Genomic DNA, 23044 nt, shown 5'->3' with positions numbered 1-23044 from the left:
CCCTAATTGACTATTTTCCATCTATGTGCTTTCATAGTCATAAGTCTCTGTTTGAATTTTGCATTGTGTGTATTTGATGACACGTTCCTTTCTTTAATGCATCCATTTTTTCCTAAAGAAAAAGTGACAATGAAAATAAATAATTAACATTGAAGTTGGAAAGTGATTAATTTATTGAACATTTGCTGAGAAAGCATTGAGGTAAACCCACAATATATTTTTGGATGTGTTTTGGATCAAGAACAAGCTAAAACAAAAGACCTCAACTTTGCCGTGAGGGAACTCACCGGCACCTTTCCAGGAGCATCAGTATTTGCAGTACATGGAGTGAACAGTAACTGCCATTTTCTTTAATTCAGAGGGAAGGTCTGCAGAAGTCATTGTGTTTGGAGTCCTCCGTCTAAATCAGAGTGGCTTCCTTCTCCTTCCAAGGTGGAGTGTTGCTTCTTGCAGCCAGTAGTCCTAAATGCCACATCAGGCAGAGGAAACCTAATGCTATAGCTGTGGAAGACAAGACAGGTACAAGCTACACGAGAGAAGTGTATGCCTTTGGTCCCACTTCAGTAAATCCTATGCTAAGCTTTAGGGGGAAACCGATGTTTAATTGTCATTTAAAAAACTTCTATTTCAGTCAGCAGAGGCCTTTGGAATATTTTTTAGTAAATCAAGTCATAGCATTTTGGCTGCACAAATTGCATCCATCAGTTCACTTTGTGTGTTGTTAAGAGGGTGATGGAAGGGAAGAACAGGACCAACTAGCAGGGAAGATTAAAACAAACCAAAAAAAAGCTAACTGCTACATTACTGACTGGCCACAGTCCAACTCAGATGGTTATTTCTGTCCTCACTGGTGGTTGGGCTGCAGACACAGGGAATGCACTGCTGACTGTGTCAGTGTCCTGGTGTTAGTTCTGTACCAACTCCTGTAGCAACGCTGGAAAAGCTGGAGAGAGCTGGCTTCCCTCATGGGGTTTTGTATTTCATTTTCCATGAGGCTGGAGAAAAGGGTGTGTAGAGTGGTGGACCCACATCAATACTGGCAGCACTTGCTGCTGCGCAATATTAACATTTGAAGGCTGGGGCCATTTTTTCAAAAAGTGGAAAACTAAATAATCCTCTGTAGGCATTGACCTGATGTTCTTCTGTCGATTCATCATGCACCCAGTGGCCACTGCTGATGTGAAATGAAACTTTCTGAGGTTTTTGCAAGGAGCAGGGTTGCTGCCTTTTGTGTTGATTTGGCAGCTCTTGCTGTTGTTTTAGTTACTCTTAAGGTGAAGACAGTTTCTGTGGGCCTGGCACAGACTGAGACTTTCTTTTCTGCGCTGTAGAAGCATGGCCCAAGGAGTGCCACAGCTGGTGGGGAGGAGCACAGGAGGATGATGGGTGGCCAGCCCGGAAACCAAAAACCATCAAATCCTGCATACTTGAAGGTCTAATTTTGAAATTCCTGACTCCGACATTATTTTCCTAAGCATGGCATGCTGAAAAAAAACCCAAAAGGTGAGAAGTAGGTGGATCAATATGAACTATGTATGGCCTTATTTTTATTTATTATAAGGTCCCTTTATCTTGCTTTTTATCTCCATTATAAAGGAGCCCTAAAATTAGTGTAGAAACTGCAATTTAAAGTCCATTGCATTCACTGTAAAGAGATTCCCTGTCAGGATGAAGAAGGAGAGACATGGTTTAGTGATAATGAGGATCAGGCCCATTATTCCCAAGAAATTCGTTTTTCTTGAGTGAGAGAAGGGGAAATTCTAGGTCATTCAGTAGTTATTTTATTCTGTAAAGAATAAACAAAGGAGACTGTACCACTGGCAAATTTGATCTATAATGCCTCATGCACAAATCAGATTGCTCAAATGAACCTTGATGGCTATAGAGAAGTGTAAGAGAGACTGACAGGCAGTATTTAGTTTGCATACAAGTCTTTGCTCTGCAGCTGATTGACTTGGTCATCAAAGAAGCTGTAGAGCTGAGAGCTGAGAAATGTATTTTACTGGTGGGTTTGCAGATACGTACCCCATACTTCAGGAAGTTTCTTTTACTGTGTGTATTAGACAATATTTTTATGTGGATATCCATACACTTTGGGAAGTACTATACTTTGTTCTTCAGTGTGCTCTCTAAACTGCTTTCACTGTAGTTTCCTCGAGTCAGGAGCACGTAACTGTCACTAATAAAAGTGCTGACCATGTTTACCAGTGTTTCAAGGGCTTTCTCCCCATTCAGAAAACAGCAGTAAACTATATTTGCTCACTTTTCTTCATGGCTTGAAGTTGGCTTAAGGGATTTAACTGAAACAAGTTATCAGAAAAGAGCAAATACTAGCTCAGGTGATAAATATTTTGAAAAGCTGTGAGCTGACAAAACAAAGAAATTAATATAGAGACAATTTTGAATTAGATGCAAGTAGATGACTCTTATGGAATCTGGTGGTAAAAATTCTTTATATACTGAGGTAAATGAATTTTTACTTTACCTATTGTATGTATGCTAGCACCTGTTATAAAATATAAATTTCCTATACAGTAACCTAATCCAATGCTATTTATAACACTAATATAACATATTTCCATTATCATACTCATCTTGCTTTGGAAATAATGACATGTAGATCCAAAAAACCCAGGTTCACCTTTCTGAGTTGTCTAATCTTTGCTTGCTTTTAATTCCATAAGGAGTGTTAATACAATTGGCTGGTGAACATAGAAAGGAGAACTTGTGTTAATGGTTTGTAGATCAGTCTCTTGATCTCCCAGGAGGATTTTATCTTCTAGCTACAGTAATATGATGAGGTATGTGACTGGGTTTTGTTTTAATTAATGTTTTAGACTTCTCATCCCAGAGAGTTTGGATGGAGATGGTGTGATCATATTGCACCACTGTGTCAGGAGTGTTGAATAACACACTTATTTCTCAGCTTGGAAAGACTTCATAATGAGTTCACAGGTGTTAAATTAGAATTATTTTAATCTATTATGTAAAGTCAGGCACCGATTAATTTCTCAGTACTGGTTAGGGCAAACTGAAGAATAATCAGTTAACAATTTTAAACTCCTGTACTAAATTGCTTCTTTACCCCAATGCACTGCAGCCCTATATCTAACAGGTTTTGGATTTTTGTTTCTAAAGAAGATTGTACTTATAGATAGGAAAACAATTGGTATATGAAACAATAACTTTGACTAACTGTATCTCTACCTGTAATACATAAACATCCTTTTATCCCAAATCACTACTAAGGTTAAATTCCTTTTGGAATAATATTTAAATGTAATACAGAAATGGTGACTTCTGGAATTAATGAGTGTTTCTGCTGTTTTAGATGTCTCTTGTGTTCTGATTACAGGACTTGATGCAAGGCTCTTATTAAGAAAATGTCTCATTAATACACTACTTCTAGAAGGGAAGAATTCTCAGCAGACATTCCCTCCCGTTCAGCAGATCACAACACAAGGTCCTTGCCACAGACATTTAAAAATGAAATGGAACCAAGCAATCTAATTAAAATAATATCTGTAGAAACTCTGTGTGCCACCAAAGACCCATACATGAAGTAATCATTTTCTGTAAATGGTTTCATAAATAGAAAACAAAAGAAACATCTAGTTTCAAAGAAAAGCAAAAAAGAAAATTTCCAAAGGAGAAAACAAAATGTTTATTTGTAATTAATAACACGTAAATCCAGCCCCATCAAAACTACCTTTAAATTAAACCAGAGAGAAGAAGATTGAGGGAGTGTCTGTTTTTGCAATATATATTGCCAAAGGTAATGTTTTCCAAAAATGTTGAATGCTACAAAATTGTCAAAAGCTATCTAGCAACCTTGACAAGATCAAAACCCATGAATATACATATAAACAAGGACTGAAAAAAGAGAAGTGGATAAAATCCACCCTTCCCTGAGCAGAGTTGTGAGAAGGTTTTTTAAACATCATTTTAAACCTGTTTAATCCCCCTGCAAAAGTATGTGAAACTTGTGCTGGATTCAGGCAAGGGTAAAATCATCTAGTCTGAATTAGCAGTATTAGCAGCACTTCAGCAGAGAGAGATGGAGGAAATGATCCTTTCAGAGCTTGTTTTAAGAAAGCTTACATTCAGTGAATAAGTAACTTCTGTTATTAGGGCATCTATAAAAATCCCTCCTTTATCTATGTTTGCATTCAGTTAATACTAATGTAGAGATAAGCAGCAAAACAATGGAAAGGGCTTACTTTTGAGAGTTGCTCTTGTAGCTGATGACAAGAGATGATAGAAGTTCTGTCAGGGATGAGCGTGGGTGCAGGATGCTGAGAAGAGCAAGTTTAAGTTGAGTGAGCAATCAATATATGGAATCTGAAGGTCAAAGGAACTTGAGAGCATTCGAAAAACATATAAGGTATGTCAAAAAACTTGAGGGGGTTGCAAACTGTTCATCTTTCAGTCATTTTCTGGGCAGACATAGAGTTGATGTGATTTTTTTTCCCAGCGTGTGTAAGAGTGTATTTTGGTAATGGTATTAAGGCCAGGTATGACACTCATAACCACTTGTGAATAATGGTGAAGGTGTACTGATATGTTGTGACAAAGTGGTTGCAGGTGGTTTATTGACTCTTTATGTGGCAGCACTTGTTCTGTTCATTGCATTTGATGTGATCAGCTTGGCCTTTTAAGGGGCGGTATCTAAAAGTCCACTAAGTAGAAAAAGGTATGGAAATCTCAAATCATTCCTCAAGAGCACAACAGAAATCCCCATCTCAAATAAGACTCTGTGTACCTTATGGAAGTACCAAAAGGGTATCTGGTTGAAGAGAGGACTAGGTGAAACCAGAAGTTTCTAGTTATCAGTAAGTTTTGACACTCCAAAAATTTGTTGTGCTTTTATTCAGAATCCTTGACAATGTAGATATTGCATTGGCATATCCTGGTTTCTCCAACTAAGAAACAGGCAGCTCCCAAAGTACCTGGCTCATCTGGAGGCCCCGTAGTGATTGCTCCCAGCTCATCTGCCCAGTAGCATCATTCCACATCCTGGTGAGCTTTTGGGGAACTATATGGTCTAGTAAGAAACCAGACCGGCTTCAAGCGGGCCCGGGGACCCCCATTTGGGAGATGTGTGTCTAAGGTTCACAGTGTTTTTCAAGAGCAATGTACTACTGTGAGACAGACTGCAGCACTCTGAAAACAGGAGTTTCTCCTTCAGATAGCCCCTGGGCTGTAGCTGAAGCTTGAAATGTACATTATTAATTCAAGTTGCCTTTTTCCAGCTGGTATGTATAAAACTGGCTCCATAGTTATTATCAAATATGGATGTACTTCTAACAGCTTCCTCTTAAGTGAACTAATGTAATCTGAAACATACTTATGTCTGTGTCAGATACCTGTGGTTGAAAGAGATAATTTCACTGAAAGTCCTAATGCATGTAATTTCAAGTAGTGTTTTACAAAAATGTTGCATTTTATAGATGAGCCAAAGATTCATCAATACCATTCAGACCATCTGTTTCATTTCCTGATCACCTTCTCCACAGTACAGTGTGGTTTCTGTCCTGTTCCTTTCCTTCACTTCCTTTCTTCATGAAATGGAGACAATCACTATGTATCAGACATTTTCTCAGCTTACAAAGGCAAGTGTTTAGAAGGATCATTATCTGTAAAATTCAGTGCCAGAAAAGGCAAAAGTGTGTTTTGCATATATACAGCGTATGTTATACACATTTATTATTTAAAGTAAACCTGTAAAAGAATAATGTAAATACATGGTAAGATCTTTAAAAGGTTCAGCACTGGCCTCAATTCCCAGTGAATCAAATGTGAGCAAAGGGAGGTTGAATTCAGCAAGAGTGCTCTTGAAAATCTCACCCATGGTTGGTTGTTTGGTTTTTTTTAGAAAAAGGCTGGATTGGAGATGGGAAAACAGCAAGCATGTTCTGGTCTCTGTCAAATGATGTTTGCTGTCACTGAGAGCAGAGAAAGTAGCAGAAATTGAGTATATTTAGAGGATGCCACCAATGTACCTTCCTCCCCATCAGGACTTTGATAAATAGCATGTGTTCTGCTGTGTTTCTCTCACAGGGCATCCAGAAGCAGTAGAATGACATACACATACTCATTTTGTTTATGTGACAAGTCTTCTGGTTGGAAAAACTCATGAATGAAATGCCACATGTACAGCAATGCAGGAGATCTCATTTCTCTTTGGGCTGGAAAATGCATATTGTGCTGAAGTCACGTAAGAGTGTGTGTGTGTGTGTATGTGCGTGCGCGCACACGCAAACAGCCAACTGCTGCTTGGGATGGCTGTGCCCACCTGGGAGCTGTGCTGAGACAGTGCAGCTCAGGCCTTTGCCAGGGCTGCCTGCTAACACCTCTTGGTGGGTGTGGCAGTGGGGACGTGCATCCCTGGCCTTCCACCCCGTTTCTGCAGGAGGGGTGGTCTCACTTTGCTGCTGCCCTCCCCCAGCAGCACCTGTTCCCTGCCAGAGCAAACTCTGTGGCCTTGCCAGATACCACCTGCTCTAGACGGTATAAGGGAGTTGGTACAATCTCTCTGTACTTACACAGGTGAAAGGATATACCCACTTTTGGGTTTGGATTCCTGTTCCTTTGTGTCATGCCACAGTTAGTTGATTGCGACCCCTGAGCTGCACACAGCTCCAGAGCAGTTTGCATGTGGCTCCCAGGTGGGAGTACATCCTGTGACAGCCCAAGGCAGTGCAGGCAAGGGAGGAGTAGGGGTAGCCCAAAAGGAGTTACCCCATCACAGCCAGGTATAGGGCAGAGGGCTCATTCACACCGGTCCTATCTGCCTGGGGGCCAGGCTCTCCCAACAGCTTACTGGAGTGGGTGGTATGTGCCTGGTGGGTCAGTGGAGTGTTTTGTAGGTGTCCCAGAGAGGCAGGGAAGTTGATAGCACCATCACAGCTTAATAAGCATAGCACTGGGCTCCTACATTTCATTTAGCAAGGCTCTGGCTCCAGCTTTGGCACATGGCATCTTAAAAGCACTACCTGAATGTTCTGTCATATCATCTCGCCACATTGCAAACTAAGTCTTTCTGGCTAAAGGATGTGGTTTCTTTTGCAAATGCTTGTCCTTCATTTGGCAAGCATGCCTAGCAGTTCACGCTTCCTCCTGATTACTGTGCCAGGGACTCTTTTTCACACAGATCCTGTCCATGATTATCTCATTTCTCATGCCATCTCCTCGACTACCCACAAACAGTTCGTTTCAGAGGCTCAGTCCTTGCCTGGCAGCTTTCTCAAAGGTCCACATCTCTGTTGCATAGAGCAGGATGGAGAGCATGCATACAGAACAGTTTGATTTTTGCATCTCAGGAGAGACCCTTGTCTCTTCACATAGGCTTTATGTTTCTCTGGGGCAATGGTCCCAGCACTGTCCTCCTCGCAGTCCCCTTGGAGCAGTGTCATTGTCCTCCCTGATGATGCTTCTGAATTAGACAAAGCTATCTGCATTTTCCGTTTTGCAGCCTTCTATTTTGGTGTCTTTGCTATTTGGTATTTTTCTGTTGAAAAGGTCTGTGCCATGTTGTATGCATCCGACTGTGGTAAAATTCTCCAGGCTTAGCCCTGTTATCTTTTGAAACTTGTGTAATCATTAGCAGGCACAGGTGCAGATGTACATTTTTCTTTGCTTTATTTCTATTTATGTGTATGTCTTGCATCAGGTGCAATGGTAGATGTGTGAGTTTTTGTACTGGGAATGATCACAAAGTGTTGACTACAGAAGTTTTGGAGGCTGACCCTGTAAACCATATCAGTAATAACTGAGAGGATGTGCACGTGCTGTCTGCCTCACAGAAGCTTAAATTCATGCAGTCATATTATTTACTTGTGGCAAAGGTGTGTTGGGTCAGTGGAGGGAAAAAAGCAGAAACTCTAGGCATTTTCTTCCTGTAGTGTACGTGCTCTAGAAGGTACAGAAGATGAGAAAGGCAGCAGTTTTTGTGTTTCAGGAGCTTCAGTTGTCCCTCAACATTGGCTTCATGTACTGATCAGCAGTACCAGCTCATTTTCTGATCAATCCATATCTAAGAGGATCAGGCCCCTCGTGGGCAGCAAGCTTGAGGCACCAATTGGTGGATGCCCAGTACCACCATATATCCCTCCTGTGCTTTTCTCTCCACACTACTGGAAAGAGTTTACGTCCATGGAAAAAGTTGAGTGGTTTTGTTACTTTCTCCTCGGAAATGCTTCAGTCTTGGCCCTGACTTGTAGCTCTGTGTGCTTGGCCTCAGTGCAGCCATCCAGATTAGATCCAGGTAGCTCCAGCCCCCTCCTCCTTTGCTACAAGAAGTTGTCTCCATTACCCACACCAAGCATTTCTCTCTCTATCCAGCCTCGACATCCCACCCCATGTGGCCCTGCCCATCTGTGGAGGCCAAATGCAAATGTAGAAATGACCTGCAGTGACTGTGATCTCCAGAGCCCACCATGAAATACTTGGGATAGGGAATGAAGATCACCTCTTGTAGCAAAGGAGGAGGAGGAGGCCTGAGCTATTGAGCTTTAAACTGGCCAACAGTAATGAAAGAAGCACACTTAGACTTGTTTGTTGTAATGGCATCATCTGATGTGAGGAGAGGAGCTGGCTGGCTGTGGCTGTACCATGACTGAAATTATTTTTTGGGGAGTTTTTTTCAAGTGCGTGCTTATACTACAGGGAGGTTGGATAGGTGAATTCCGGTGATCCCTTTGAGCTGTAACCATTCTGTGGTTTTGTATTACCTGTTACCTCACCTCTTGTTGTCTTCCTGACTTCAGTGTTTAGGAGTCTTAAATCCAGACAGCATCTGCTTTTGTTTGGGAAATGCCTGGTATATTGGAAATGCTCTTGAAGTTAACAAATGAAGGCAATGGTGATGGCAGTGTAATGTAGACAACTTGGGAAGCAAAATTAGTAATTCCCCCAAGGGTCGTCTGGGTCAAATTTGGCTCTTCTTACTTCCATACAAGACAAGGGAGTGAAATCTGCTTGGATTAGTGGGAAGTCAGAAATCTGATTTTTTTGGGCTCAGATGTAGATTGGAAGGGAAAGCAAGAGAACTCTGCTCCTGATTATGCTGTAAATCAAATTAACTTTACATGTCTGCTATGTCTTTCAAGTTTAGTGTTCTCTGAATTACTGCCTTCATATTTACACTGTTAAAAACCTAATGCATTAGTAAGCAGCAATCACCACAGCTTTGCTCCGCATTAGGAAAAAAAAAACGCACTTTCTTTACCAAGGAGGACTGTCAGGGATTACTGCATGTGCACATTGTGACAAACCAAACAGCCTTCAGGGTGCTTATCTCTGCTGCTCACTCCATGTTTTATCCATTAAATGAGCCTGATGATGGTATTTTTTCTTGACATCACTTTTAGCACACTGGCAAAATTTAACTTGCAGTATCTTTGCTCAGTATAAGCAGTAATGTAATATAAATTAGTCTTGAAGAAATAATTTTTTTGTTAATCATGGATTTAAAAAGCTCCCTTGTTCATTTTGTGTGTTTTGAAGTGAAATACTTCAAAATACTTCAATACTTGGATTTGGCAGGTTTAAATTTGGTAAGATTAAGACAGATATGCAGGACTTTCCCCACATTACAGGGTTTTTATTATTGCCCTGTTCTTGTGGGAAGTGTATACATTTTAAACGTATTTCAATAATACAGTTAGGTTAATCACACAGAGAAAACAGTTAATATAGCACTACGGTGGTCTATAGGTATTTTTAAAGGGTCATTCCAAAAGAAGAGGAATTGTTCGAGGAAATGGGTTTATTGTAAATGTATTGGGATTACACTCAATAATGGAGTTGATTCCCTGGGAAAAAGCTTTTCCCTTCTTCTCTGTTGTATGTCAGTCCTTATTTGCATTTTTAAAACATTTTCATTGCACTCTGTGGAGTTTCCTCACTTCTTCTTTTAAGAATTTAACATAGCTGAAAGTGATATTTGTCTCCAGTTGCTCTGGGAAAAGAATAACAACTGCTACTGAGAAGACAGAGAATTTCTGATTGTTGGGTTTTTCCACACCACTAATTACAAAATTGCATATTGCCTGGCGTGATAGTCTTTGAGCTGTGGCTTCAATTGGTTGTGGCAGGATGAGGAGGACATACACGCCCAGTCTGCCAGATGGGATTTGTATTAGCAGGAAAATTCTGGTTTTGACAGGGCTATCATAGTGTCCCGCTGCTCATCTTCTTCGGTATTGTACGGACTGCTCTCTTCTTCAAAGACTGGTTCATCTCTTGTGCTTCTGATGTAGAATACACATCAGACACAGCAAGAATTTCCTAGATCCTGAGGTGGATTTCCCCTGAAAATGATTTAGCTTGCTGCCTTTATCTTCAATAAATCTTGGCAGCCAGACAGCACAATCCGTTGCCACTCACATCTTGCTTTGTGTGAAAGTTACCCTTAACCTAATGGGAGCCATTTGATCCTTTTAAAACTGCAGGCTGTGTTTGGTGAGGTCCTGCTTTTCAAATACTGTGCTACAGCTTCAAACAATTGTTTTGCCCTTGTCATCACCCTTGTCATCCATTGTTCTTTCTTCCCCACGGTACTTAATCTCCTATATCAAAATCCAGTCTTACATGTAAATAAAACCAGAAAAATTCTCTTCACTTGGTTGTGTATGATAATGTTTAATAAAAACAAAAGTCATGTGGTAGATAAACATTTAGGAATGATACAGGTGCACATTTAATCTGAGAATCATTTGTTGAATGAAAAAAAGCTGCAATACCTTTCTGACCACAGCATTCTATGAAAAACAGACCTCTATTAAAAAATTATCTGTATCCTAGAGAAGAAACAAAACAAATGTTGAGAAAAGAAGTTGTTCTATTTTGTGGTGGTTTTATGCATGTGGATGTCATTAATGAGGAGGTGGTGCTCATGAGTAGGGCTGGTTTTGTTGGTGCACTTTTGTAGGCTAGGGGGAGTGCTCTCATCACTCCTGTTAGTGTCCATCCCTCAGAGACATGAACCACCCTTAAATTTTTGATGTAATAAAAAGACCCTAGAGTCAGAGCCCTGTACTCTGGGGACCAGAGTGGGCCTGTTGTATCACCCAGAGCTTATCTCTCCTCTCCATCCACAGGTCCATCAGTTCACATCCACTGAGGGCAAAATGGGCTCCCATGTAGGTATCCCTGAAGCCATTTGAAGTGTAAGACAGCCAAGTCTCCTCAAGGGGTGGTCAAATATGACACAGGCATGATCTATGGTACCCAGGCTAGTCTGGAACAAGAGTCACAAGCTCCCCACCAGACACCAATAGTGGTCAACCAGATGCAGCACTAATTCCTGACCCAGAAATTGTAGCTGCCACCACATCATTTTTAAGATAGAAATGTAATATATTCAGGAGGAGTGTTCTGCTTTGAAACTAGGTGAACCATGTGAACTCAAGTAATCTAACATCAATTTTTTCATTCTGGGTTTTAGATTTTTCAGAATCATTTTGCCTTACCACTCTGTCTTCTCTCCATCAACAAAGAAAGCACTTCAGTTCCTGCAGCTTCATAATTCACAACCTTGATTTGCTTTTAATATAGGATTTCGGGATACAGATATTAAAAATTGTTTTCAAAATTAAGAATTAAAGACTCTGTTTGAATTAAACTCTGTCATTCCAGATTGAAGTAATTGAGAATTGGCTCCATAGGCCAGTTTGTAATTGTTCTTGTCTTTGGTTAGTTGGCAGAAGACATTTAAAAAGTCAAGTCCATATCCAGTAGGAATGAAAGCTAGCAAAAAAATTGCTTTAAAAACATTTTTTAATGAAAAATCATGGAGTTTTGCATAACATTATATTTTTTTCTTCAGACTTCTTTGATTCATTCTTTCTTTTTGGGCTGAAACAGCCAAAGCCTGAAAACCACTTTAGGTATTATATATGAATAGCCTGCATCTTTTAGCAGAAGCTATGCAAGCAGTTTGAGTAGCAACACTGAGACAATAAAGCTTGCTTGGAATTTTGTATCATTAATCAGAGTTCTTTATATAGAAATGTTGCTTGAATTGGCACGGTCCCACACGTTGATGGGAAAGAACTGCAGAATGAAGAAGTTCTTTTGTTTAAAAGCAAAAAATAACCCTGCAGAAGCATGACTAGCAATATTGTACTAAAAATAGTTGCTTTCTTTGACTTTTTAGCTGATTAATTGGTTATGTAAGAGGAATATTTGTAGCATAGGAGCAGCCCAACCTGCTGCATACCCAGAAAGCATAGCATGACATGCAAAATTTGGGGAGAATAGCTGAAATAAAAAAGACTTGTCTTTACCTTCTTGTCATTCTAATGATATTATATTATATTATATTATATTATATTATATAAGGTATACGATTTCATTGGATGATTTGATGTGATCTATCACTGAGGCCAAGAGACACAATTGAAACCAAGATCCTTTTAGCCCCTTCAGTTGGTTTTTGGGGTGGCAGATTTTCTTTGAATGAATGAATGAATGAATGAATGAATGAATGAATGAATTTTCTAAAAGAAGAACTGGTTGGTAGATTTAAGTTTGATTGGTGGATTGTAGTAAATTGAACACAGCAATGTTAGTGTCTCATGGTAATGACAATTTCTAAAATGGCAGTGTCATTCCTTCACAATTTCAAGTGACTTTACCTTGCTACTTTTACTATTTTTCCTGTAGAACAAGTGAAGGCGCCATATGCCAAATACACTTCATGCCATGGCATCTCCACCAACTCACAATGATACATTACAGCTGCCTAGAAAACTTGACTCCTTTTTTGTAGTTTATGTAAGAATACCAAGGTTTTCTCAAAACAACTGAAGTCACTAATTTATCAATCTGTTGCCAACACACTAGGAGCAGAGAAGGAGTGGAGCCTGAGAAATACATGAAATGTATTCTTTTTCCTCTTTCTAATATTTTCAGCACTCCCAATTTCCTTGATTAAGGATAGGCTCAAGAAAGTGAACTTTTGTGCTCTGAATTTTGTCTGTTTCTGTTCCAACTCTTTTATTGTATATATACTAGAAGAAAACTTTCCAAGTTAATAGAATATATGGGATTAAATGAGAGAGGTGAGATTAACAGCCAAATAACAAGTTTTGGCTGCAGCCAAAGTAAAGGAGGAAAGAAGGCAACACAGTGAATAAGGACAGATGCACAGAAGTGCTGTCTGCAGTGTGTTGTTGTCACTTATTTTTTCAAAACCGGACAAATGCAATCTTCATCATTATCATTGCCCCTTCTGTTATGCCCTGCCATTGGCAGTGCCACTAACTCAAGAAGAGCGAGTTACATGTAAATACTCAATTTGTATTTTCTTGAAAGCAAACTAAGAAAACAAGCTGTTCACAAGGGAATGAAATACTTATCCTGGCCCTTGAAAGTTAAAATAAAAAAGCATAAAGCTGTTTTTCAGGTGCATCTGCATTAGTGCCCTATTTTCCATCAGGAGTTGCATTTGAGGTCAACCTCTTGGTCATCCTCACTTAGCAGATTGTGGTTCATCTTGTAGAGCAGTGTCAGAGTGTGCAAACTCATGTGTGCAGCCCAAAAATTTTTTTTAGAAGCACACCTAATCCACTCCACTTGGTCTACTGCTCCACTTTGTCCCCACTTGTCAATGAAATATTATTCTTTACAGAGGTTCTCATTCACTTACTGTGACCTTGGTTCAAGCAGTCTGTGTCTCTCCCCCAGTTCTACCTGCTCTGAGGCTAGTTCTTTCCTTCACTGTTAAAAATCAGCAAAGCATAAGGAAGTGAGTGAAGTGATTCAGCTTCATACCAGCTGAAGATCTCAACTCTCCTGCTTTCATCTGCCAGTTCTGTCTCTCTCATGCTCAAAAGATTGTTAGAAAGAAAAGCTGATGGAAGGAGGATGTCTTTGTTGGGACACACAGAAGCATTTTTATGATAGATCCATCCAGTTTGACTTCAAATCTAGCTCAAGCAGCAGTGCACCTTTGGTTTTATTTTTAAATGGTAATGTTTACTCCTTATTAATAACAAGACTACCTTATCGTAGACAATTTTGAACCAAATATGTCTGGTGCTCACATATTTAAATAGTCACAAAAGAATTTTAACAGTTGCCTATAAATTTAATTGCTTCATAGCAATTATTATACAGAATAGTATATGTTTTTTATTACCCTTAGGTCCCTTTTTAATAGGAGTGCTGTGCTTTGTACAAGTCAATTATTTTTGATAGTTACAGTAATTAATGTTTAATTATATTTTATTAGTCTCATTTTGTTCAACTATCTTGGAACCACTCCAAGCATTTCTAAATGCTATACTTTGTGTGTGCACGTGTGCACACATCTGCATACTCTTCTTATGTTGATATGTGCAACCTTTGAGAGCATTATTCTCACAGAGGGGAAAATATGAGACTCATCTCAAAAGACTATAGAAACACATGTGCTGTCCTCTCTCCCATGGATATCAATGATATCCCTCATGTTCATCTCACAACTGCAAGACAATTTCCCAGTTTTTCCCTACACAGATATATTTCTGATGTCTCCTGGTAGATGTTTCTCTTTACTTTAGAACTGTATTTTCAATGGCTTTCAGTTTGCACATGTATGAGTAACTTTTTTCCTCTTTAATTATTTATTTTCACCTTCTTCTCTTTGTTAGCTTTTTGCCTTCTTCCTCTTTTGTTTCTGTTTTCCCTGGAAATTACTTTTGTTACTCTTTATTTCTGATCCCTCTTCCTTTCTTTTTCTTTCTTTTTCTGTAATGTTTCTCCCTTTCCTTTTCTGTCTTTCTTCCCCACTCCAAAGGGACTAGAAAACTTCTGTCTTCCTCTGAAATCTCTCTCCTAACTCTCACATTCCACCTGGTGTATACCCTGTCTCAGAAGTTTAACAGCTCTAGCATTTTGTATTTGGTTTCACTTTTTCTATTTGGGATGGTGATTCTCTCCTCCTCTTTCTCTTTCTCCTCAGTTTTGTCTCTGTGTCATCTCTCCCCTCTTTCCTGAATACACAAGTTGTGTTTACTTTGTTCTTTCAAAATGCATACTCTTTATTTTCTGGATTTTCATTGAATCTTCATGCACTTCATATGTTTGTCAAGTTTCCTGTGCAATGAGGATAGCACCGCAAAACTGATAATAATTTACTGGATTTTTTTTTATTCTCGAAAGAGGATACCACTACTTGAATTGTGGTAATTGAACAAGCATGATTTCCCAGCAAATTCAGGAGCTTGTGACCTTATGGATGAATCTCAAGTCCTGGAGAAGGCTCCATGTTAGGGAAAATCTGTTGGCTCCACACACATTGCGATCTTCTGTCTTTCTTGTTTGGTTTTTTCTAGTTTCTGATTTGACCTTTTTCCATCAATGAAGCAGCTGTGACCAATTTTGTTCTGAGTACCATTTATGTTATGGGAGTATCCAAAGGGCTTGGCAGTCTTGGAGCTTCATAACCTGGGTGTCATACATTACTAGAAAAGAAAGTTCCTTCATCTGGAGGATCTACTGCTTAAATGGCGGCAATGAGAGTTTTGCTGTGTGCTGTTTTCAAAGCTAACCTCTCTAGCATATTTGCACATACCACAGTGCAGTAAAAGGCAGCTGTGCACAACTTCTGGAGGCTGTGATTCCATTGCCAGGTGTTTTCTGTTCCCTTCAGTGATGATTGAGTTCAACATAGTGAATTTTGCCCATAAATCAGGGATCAGAGTCACCAATGAAGTGTGGGAAGGAGCCTGAGTCATCTCACTCATTAATTCCTTTTCATTCATATAACCATGGTAAACTAGTGTTGACATGTCAAATTTTGGGGATAGCTATTTTGCATGTTGAAGGACAGCCACTGTTTCCTAGCTGTCCTGACCTGCTGCCTGTTCCTGTGTCCTTTCACTTTGCTGTGAACACTCTCAGTGCAGTGTGTAAACTTGGACAGAGACTCAACACACCAGTAATGGAAGATGCTGCTGAGTAGTTCGCTATTCAATATAATCTTCTCACAGTGGTTTAATAATGCTGTGGGGCATCAGTTATGAAGAACATACTGCATGTAATAGGAATAATGGTATATTGACCACATATTAAAGAACATTTTAGAACTGCTGAAAGAAAAGCTACTTTACACGGTGTATTAGATAGAGCAATGGAAACTGAAGAAAATTATCTCTTCTGAGAGATTAGGAAAAGAAAAAACAAAAAATATTTCCAGCACTATAAAAAGCATTGACAAATGCCACAAAAAGGCAGGGTTCTGAAAAACAGATCACATCTCAGAAAGACATCCAGGAGAAATTATGTATGGACTACATGACTCACTGAAGTGCTTCTAGAAGTGGACAGAGAGTGGTCCTGGTGTCCTACAAATACTAAGGCAGGATGATGGTACAGGTTTACTTTGAGACTTCTTAAAGATTTCTGTGATGGAGAGATCCTTGCCTCCCTCCAGGCAGAATGCTTTCCCTAATACACATTATCAGATCAGACCAGATATTTGCCCAATATATAAAAGTTCAGTTTCTGCCCAAATAAATCAGTGGGGCCTTTGGTGAGTACTTAACTATTTGTCTATGGCAGAGCCTTAACATTTACCACTGTACCCTAAGGAACCTGTCCAAAACCATTTAATCAAACGCAATACATTCCTATTAAAGGCTTGAGCAAATCAGCATTTTCCATTGCTTATCATCAGAAGTTTACCAGCCAGCTCTAATTGTCGAATCTAATTGCCAAATGCCAATAAGCATTTGTAGGGGGACCCTTAATCCTTTGCCTGAACAAGACTGTAGAAGGCACTAACAGCTTTGGCAAAGGCACTGATGGTCCTTTCTACCAAAACCAGCCCTGTTGACAGCCTGTTCAGAGATGTTCACCACCACATAAGGATGTGCAATGAAGTACTCAAGGGGGTTCTTCAGTCACATAACACTGTTCAGGAATTATTCAACCAACTGAAGTGGCCCCTTTCCTCACTTCACTGCAGTAATGCTCACGGGCGTGACATTAAACAAACTCTTACCAGGCATCCAATTAAATGGGGTCTGAGCACTGTGTCCCTCAGTGTTCTAATGCAGAATGTGGATTCTTCTGTGGCTAACTCACATCAAGCTAGCAATGGCTGTTTTGTAATGAGAATACAAGACCTGATAATAGCTCCCCAGTTATTATCTCTATGCCAAGACGTGTAACTTTAAAAGGTATTACAAATAGGAGACTGGAGAGTGCACTCCAAAACCCTCTAACTAGTAGATGGGAAGCAGCTTTACAGCTTGAGCAGATTTACTACTTCCCCCAAAGAAATCCCTGTCTTCCAGAACTGAGAAAGACAAATCGCTGGAGAATGCCCAGATGTGATTGTGTGCAGCCACTTTTGCTCCTGTCAGCTCCAGTCCCATGCATCTGCTTCCAGGCTTGGACTCAAGCAGCATCAATCAGATGAGCTGAAATGGCACACAAAGAAACACCCATTCTAAAAAATATGTGGGAATTTTGTAACTGGTGTTTCTCAGCAGAAGACTTTAAAAAAAGACTGAAAACATTGATGTTTCTGGTGTGGTTGGTACTAATCTAAGTAGGCAAAGGCAAATTCAAAGAGATCATTAATTAGAAGAGACAGCACTTAAAAACAGGGAAATACCAAGCACTGTGCAAACTATTTCTTAATCTTAGTAATAAATGTAGACCGTAAAATATTAACAAAGATAATGACTAGCAGATTAGAATTTATTATGCAAGACTTCATTCACCATAACCAAGGGGGATTCATTAGAAATAGATTACAATGTACAGCAATAATAACAGACAATTATTGAACATAATAAATCTATGTAAAGAGAGGGATGAGTTAATGTCTGTCTTTTCCATTAGAGGAAGAAAAAATTAATCTGATCATGTAAACTCGAGTTACTCTCTTCTTGCTGTCCTCAGAATTTTCCAGCAAGAACAGGCCCATGTGACAGAAGAGAGCCATGAATAAGCAGAAGTGGATTCAAGGAGATGTTGCAGAAAGAGGCATAAGCTTAAAATGCCCCACTCCTTTTTACTTTTCTTTTTTTTTTCATAGTAAAGTATAGCCTTACATAACAACCACAAATAAATGGATTGGGGCAAGGATAAAATAAATAACTGGTAAATAGTGCATTAATATTGCTATCACAACCAACATATGCTATTTGTTAGTATTCTATATTTTTCTTTCTTAGTTCAGTTAGATGGTAAGAAAGAGGATGTGTGGGGTTTTTAAAACAGCCTTAATTAATATTCACAGTACATCGTGGCATTATATTTCTAATATTCAACTTCTGATGTTATTCTAAGTGTTTTATTAAAAAATTTATTCCAGTGGGAACTTATTTTATAGTGCTTCAAATTCAACATTGTCAAATGCTGTTGTCTATGGCAAGCTTTCTATGATTCCACCTGCAGGAAACATTTGCCTTGCAAATTTTCCAGATAGTAAACAGTTTTTTCTAGGTTCTGTCATCTTTTTTTCTGATTTTCCTCCTATCTTTTGGTCCTGTACCATTCAGCACAAGAGCTAGTCTTGGAATGATCCAGTGATCATGTTAGGCCATTTTTCTTAACCCTAACAGACAGCTTTTTCTGGATGTTTGCCAGCTGACTGTGTTGGGATCAAGCATGCTGGACTTACTCGGGAAGCTTCATGCATCTTAAATGAGTCGTACTTTACATCCAACCTGTGGGTTACAAACAAGTGGACACTGTCTGTGCCTTCTGCTGTTAAGGGAAGGCCTTGTTTCACTGGCTGGTGACATTGTTCTTGCTATTTCTGTTGTTACTGACAATAATTGATAATAAATATCTTGTCAAGAGTTACTTATTTAGACAAATGTCTTTTGTTCTCCCTTTTTACTAAATAGGTATGCTCTCAAAGATAATTTTTTTTTTTAAGTTAAATCCTTTCATTTTAATGAAGCAGTCCAGAGCATCTGGCAGATACTCACTGTTCCTCAGAATGACAGACCTTAAGTTGGATGGAACATTTGTAAATTTAAGATTAAAAAAATCATGACTTTGAAAACAGAGCTCTTGATGCTGTCCTGTGAATTTTAGCCCTAAATCTAAATTTCTGATCTCTGTTGAAAAATACGAGTAAAAGCTGAGAAAGCTAATAAATCATTCTCTGATGTGAACTGAGCTCCATTATAAATAGAAATTTGTTGCTTATAATGTACACCTCTTGGCTCTCATTAAACCCTTGTAGAAGTGATGCACTGTACTTGAAAACCATAGACTGGAAAATAAATACATTCAAGCTGCACTGCTGGGCCAGTGCTCTGTATCCCAGTGGTAAACTTAGCCTATTAATGGCTAATGCTTTAAAGAAACACAAAAGCCCTAAGGCTACACTTGTATTGCATTGTAGCTGCATAGTAGCTGCAAATACTAAAGCCTTTGAACTTGTGAAGTAGCACTGTCCTTGATCATCTGTATCTGAATCTAGACCAACTTTTGACACGGTTTGGCTAATTGCTTCTGCCTGAAAATGTCTGGTATCTTTTATAAAACAGCTTTATTCTCCACTTAATTGCCCCAGTAAAAGAGTTGCTTAACAGGACAAGCAGCAGTGTTAGGCACTGGATGCTGGGGACCTGATTTTGCATAGATGTCCATGCTCATCTGCTTCATTGAAGTGACTACAGGAATCCCCATAGAAGTCCTTGTACTCTCCTTCTCCATCTCTGCCATGAGCAAAGACCCTCAGCACTGGACGTGTCTTTCTGTCTTTCTTTCCTCTCTCCTTCCCTTGCCTTCTTCCACCCTTCCAATGCAGTCTTTGTCCAAGGTCCCTTGTGACAGGGAACAGGATCTCTCACTGAGATGAGAAAAGAGTATTTGCAGCTATGGAGATCACGAGAATGTCCCTCTCTTTCTTCCCAGCCTTGTCCCTCCCCTGATAACAGAGCACTGGGCTCTGGGGGCTTTACCAGGGTACTGAGTATCCCCAGCAGCCCCATGCAAGGAAAGAAGACAAAATCCTCTCCTGGCCTCTCTCTTTTTGCTGAGTCCAATGGACACAGAGACACTAGAGGAGCGTTTACTTCCATCCTGATGGTCTACATGAAGCACACAGTGCCAGTGGATACCATACTGCTTCTTGACTGTCTCTGTGGGCCCAAGAGCATCCATCAGTACTCCTGGCTCAGGTCTGGGCTTGAGGGATCAAATGTTTCAGTCTTCCAGCTAGCTGACACATATATTATGCAGCATTCAGAGGACCAACACACAGAACACAGTACAGGTGGGTTCCAACATTTTATCCGTGACTGCATTGAAATCCTAACAAACAGGAGTGTATGGAATGTGGCAGTCCCTCACTTCCAAAGCTTCCTCACAGGGGCTACACTTGCCACCTTGCATGTCATGAGTGGCAGTAAGGCTCTTGTGAATTAGAACTACATCAACATGGAAAACTTGAGTTGCGTCACTGTGAAAAGAAATCGATTTAGTGAAGTGAGTCACCCTGAAGTGGCTGGCAGCTGATTGAAGGCCACAGAATGCTTCTTGGGAAAGTAATTGCTCAAGCACTTGCTTTTCCCAATCTTTTTTGTGAGGAAGGTGGGAAAAAACAGTGTTCTGTTCATTTTTCAGACTCCAGGAAAGATGTCAGTCAGTCTGACCTTTATCAATTTTGAAGACAAGAAAGCAGTCAGCAAGAGTTGCTCTCCCACCATGTTTGGGCAGACAGCAGGCATAGGGTTCTGGAAAACCCCAGGCTTCTTGTTCTGAGAGTGGAAGCTGTTGGGCTTGGCCTAGGTTTTTCACTGCCTGGTTTTGGTCTTGTCATTGACTGCTCTATTTACATCTGGTTTGTGGGACGAAATTGGTGGTGCTGTTGCACTGTGCATTCAAACCACTGTAATGCCTTTCTTTAATTTTGGTACTGCTTGCCCTCTATTTATCTCAGGATTTACAAATCTGCAGTGTAATTTGTTCACAGCTAAGGTTACACTTACTCAAAGCGAGAGCTGAGAAACAGGAGTTGCAGATTGCTGTCAGAAGACATAGACCAGTATTTTCAATATTCTTTGTACAAAGCCCTTTTTTATACTCATCCAGTGCTACATGGGAGAGTGATCATAAGGGAACTATGAGGGAATACAGTGGAAATTCAACTTGAAAAAGTTGCCTATCACTAACTAAGGAGACACATCATTTCACCACTTTGTTCTAGATTTCACCACTTTTCCAAGATTTAGTTGTTTAGATTATGTCATTTTATTCAGACGTACAGCAGCAGTGTGTTGAAGATTCCTTTGGCCATGATGTCTGCAGTCTCAAGATGAAGAATTGGACAGTAAAAGTAATCCACAAATTTAAGTTAATTTAAATCTATTAATTGGTTTTAAGATTAAACAATAAATATTTATAATTATTAAAAAGGTATAAGTAGAATCCCCAGAGGACTGAGCTTATATCCTGTATGAGTGACATGCTGATTTGCCTTAAAGGAGAGAGTGTGGGGGGACACATAGCTATTTTTTAATTATAAATTAATAAGAAGAAGCAAGGTAAGCCGTAAAATATAGATAACTACACGTGGTTCTTCTCTTTTCGAGATTTGTTTGAACTGATTAGGGAGGAGAGCGAAACCTTTTTTGCAACTCAGAAAATGTGAACAAATTGCTTTTGAGATCTGTAAAATTAAATTTCAGTGATTCTTTCTTACATTCAAACACTAGCATCAGGCTTGAGAAGAAACATAATTATAAGAATTAATAAAATTAGTTAGGGGACACACCATTATACTGAAGATTATCACTGAGCAGAAATATCCTCAGCTGATATAAATTGGTATGGCTCCATTGACGTCAAAGGCTCTGCAGCAGTCTGCACAGGCTGGGGAAGCAGTCTTCTGTGGCTAAGAGTGTTTTCACCCAGTCCAGACCTGCTGCTTTAAGAATTTTAGAAAGAACAGAAAAATGCCTCATAGTCTTGTGACAATTGCTTGTTGCTGTTGGAGAAAATATTGTACTCTATGTGCCTTGGCACAGGCTGCCGGAACAGAAAGACACCTTCATTTGTGAGAATTATATCTGAGTACTATGGACATTATTCAGTTTTACTGGGCTGTATTTACTTTAACTGGGTTTATTTATTTTCTTTCTGTACAAGAATTTACTGCATACACATAACACTTTCTCTCTTCTCTATGATTGGATTTGCTTTATCAACTTATCTCACTCCAATTTGTTTTGGTTATAACTGAGCTGTTACTTTTTACGTATAAACACTGAAATGTAGGAATTGCCATTCTGGGCAAGACCAGCTGTCCCTCCAGTCCAGCATCCTGCCTCTGGGCTCAAGGCAAGGCACTGAGGTTCAAAATAACCTCAAAATAAGCTAAGGGGGAGCACTGCCACCCCAGTCTTCAGGTTTATAGTTGTTTTATTCACTGAAATGTGAGGCTTCACACTTCTCATTAAGAAAACTCTGTTTGCCCACTAAGGTAACAGAACGTGTTCCCATTACCTATATAAAGATCCTGTCTGTCTTTAATCCTGCTATGCTCCAGGCTTTTCTCATTAGTTTGTGACAGTGAATGCCACAGTTTCATTATGTTTCACCTAGAAAAAGTTAAATCTGTCTTCAGTGTCATCAGCTGTTCCCTTATGTTGGTATTACAGGAAAAGTCAAATGGCAGCATCCGATTGACTTTTGCTGCAATAATCTGTGACCCATTCTTCTCTCAGCTAAGCCATTCAAGTCTTTTCCATCTGTCTTCATCTGGAAGTCCACACACACCTTTTATGACTTTTACCAGTTATTTCTACTCTTCTTTTCACTCTGTTCTCATTTGGTCTCTGTCCTAATTGTAGGGCAGTTGTGCTCCTCAAGGCACCGCACAGTCCTGATTTGCCAGTTATCAGAGGGATTTCTGGAGCATATTGTGGCCTCCTTACTCCCTACATACCTATTTTTCCACTAGAAATCAAAACACTAGTGATGCTTAAAAATCTAAGCAAAGGATGTTACACAACTGGGCATTAGCAGATCTTCTTCAGTCAAGACACAACTGTTGGGATCTCAAAGCTGACAAGTTCTCACA

General features: G+C 39.6%; 1 protein-coding gene across 3 annotated transcripts in view; it reads left to right on the top strand.

The window, feature by feature from the left end:
- AFF3 (AF4/FMR2 family member 3) overlaps positions 1-23044 on the top strand; it is a 324957-nt gene that overhangs the window by 78162 nt on the left and 223751 nt on the right. The window lies entirely within an intron of this gene.

This window comes from Neopelma chrysocephalum, unplaced genomic scaffold (genome assembly GCF_003984885.1).
Source record: "Neopelma chrysocephalum unplaced genomic scaffold, ASM398488v2 Primary Assembly neopelma1_25, whole genome shotgun sequence".
NCBI classification, from domain to species: domain Eukaryota; kingdom Metazoa; phylum Chordata; class Aves; order Passeriformes; family Pipridae; genus Neopelma; species Neopelma chrysocephalum.
Note: the sequence above shows the minus strand (reverse complement) of the source record. Positions and strands in the feature narration are given on the sequence as shown.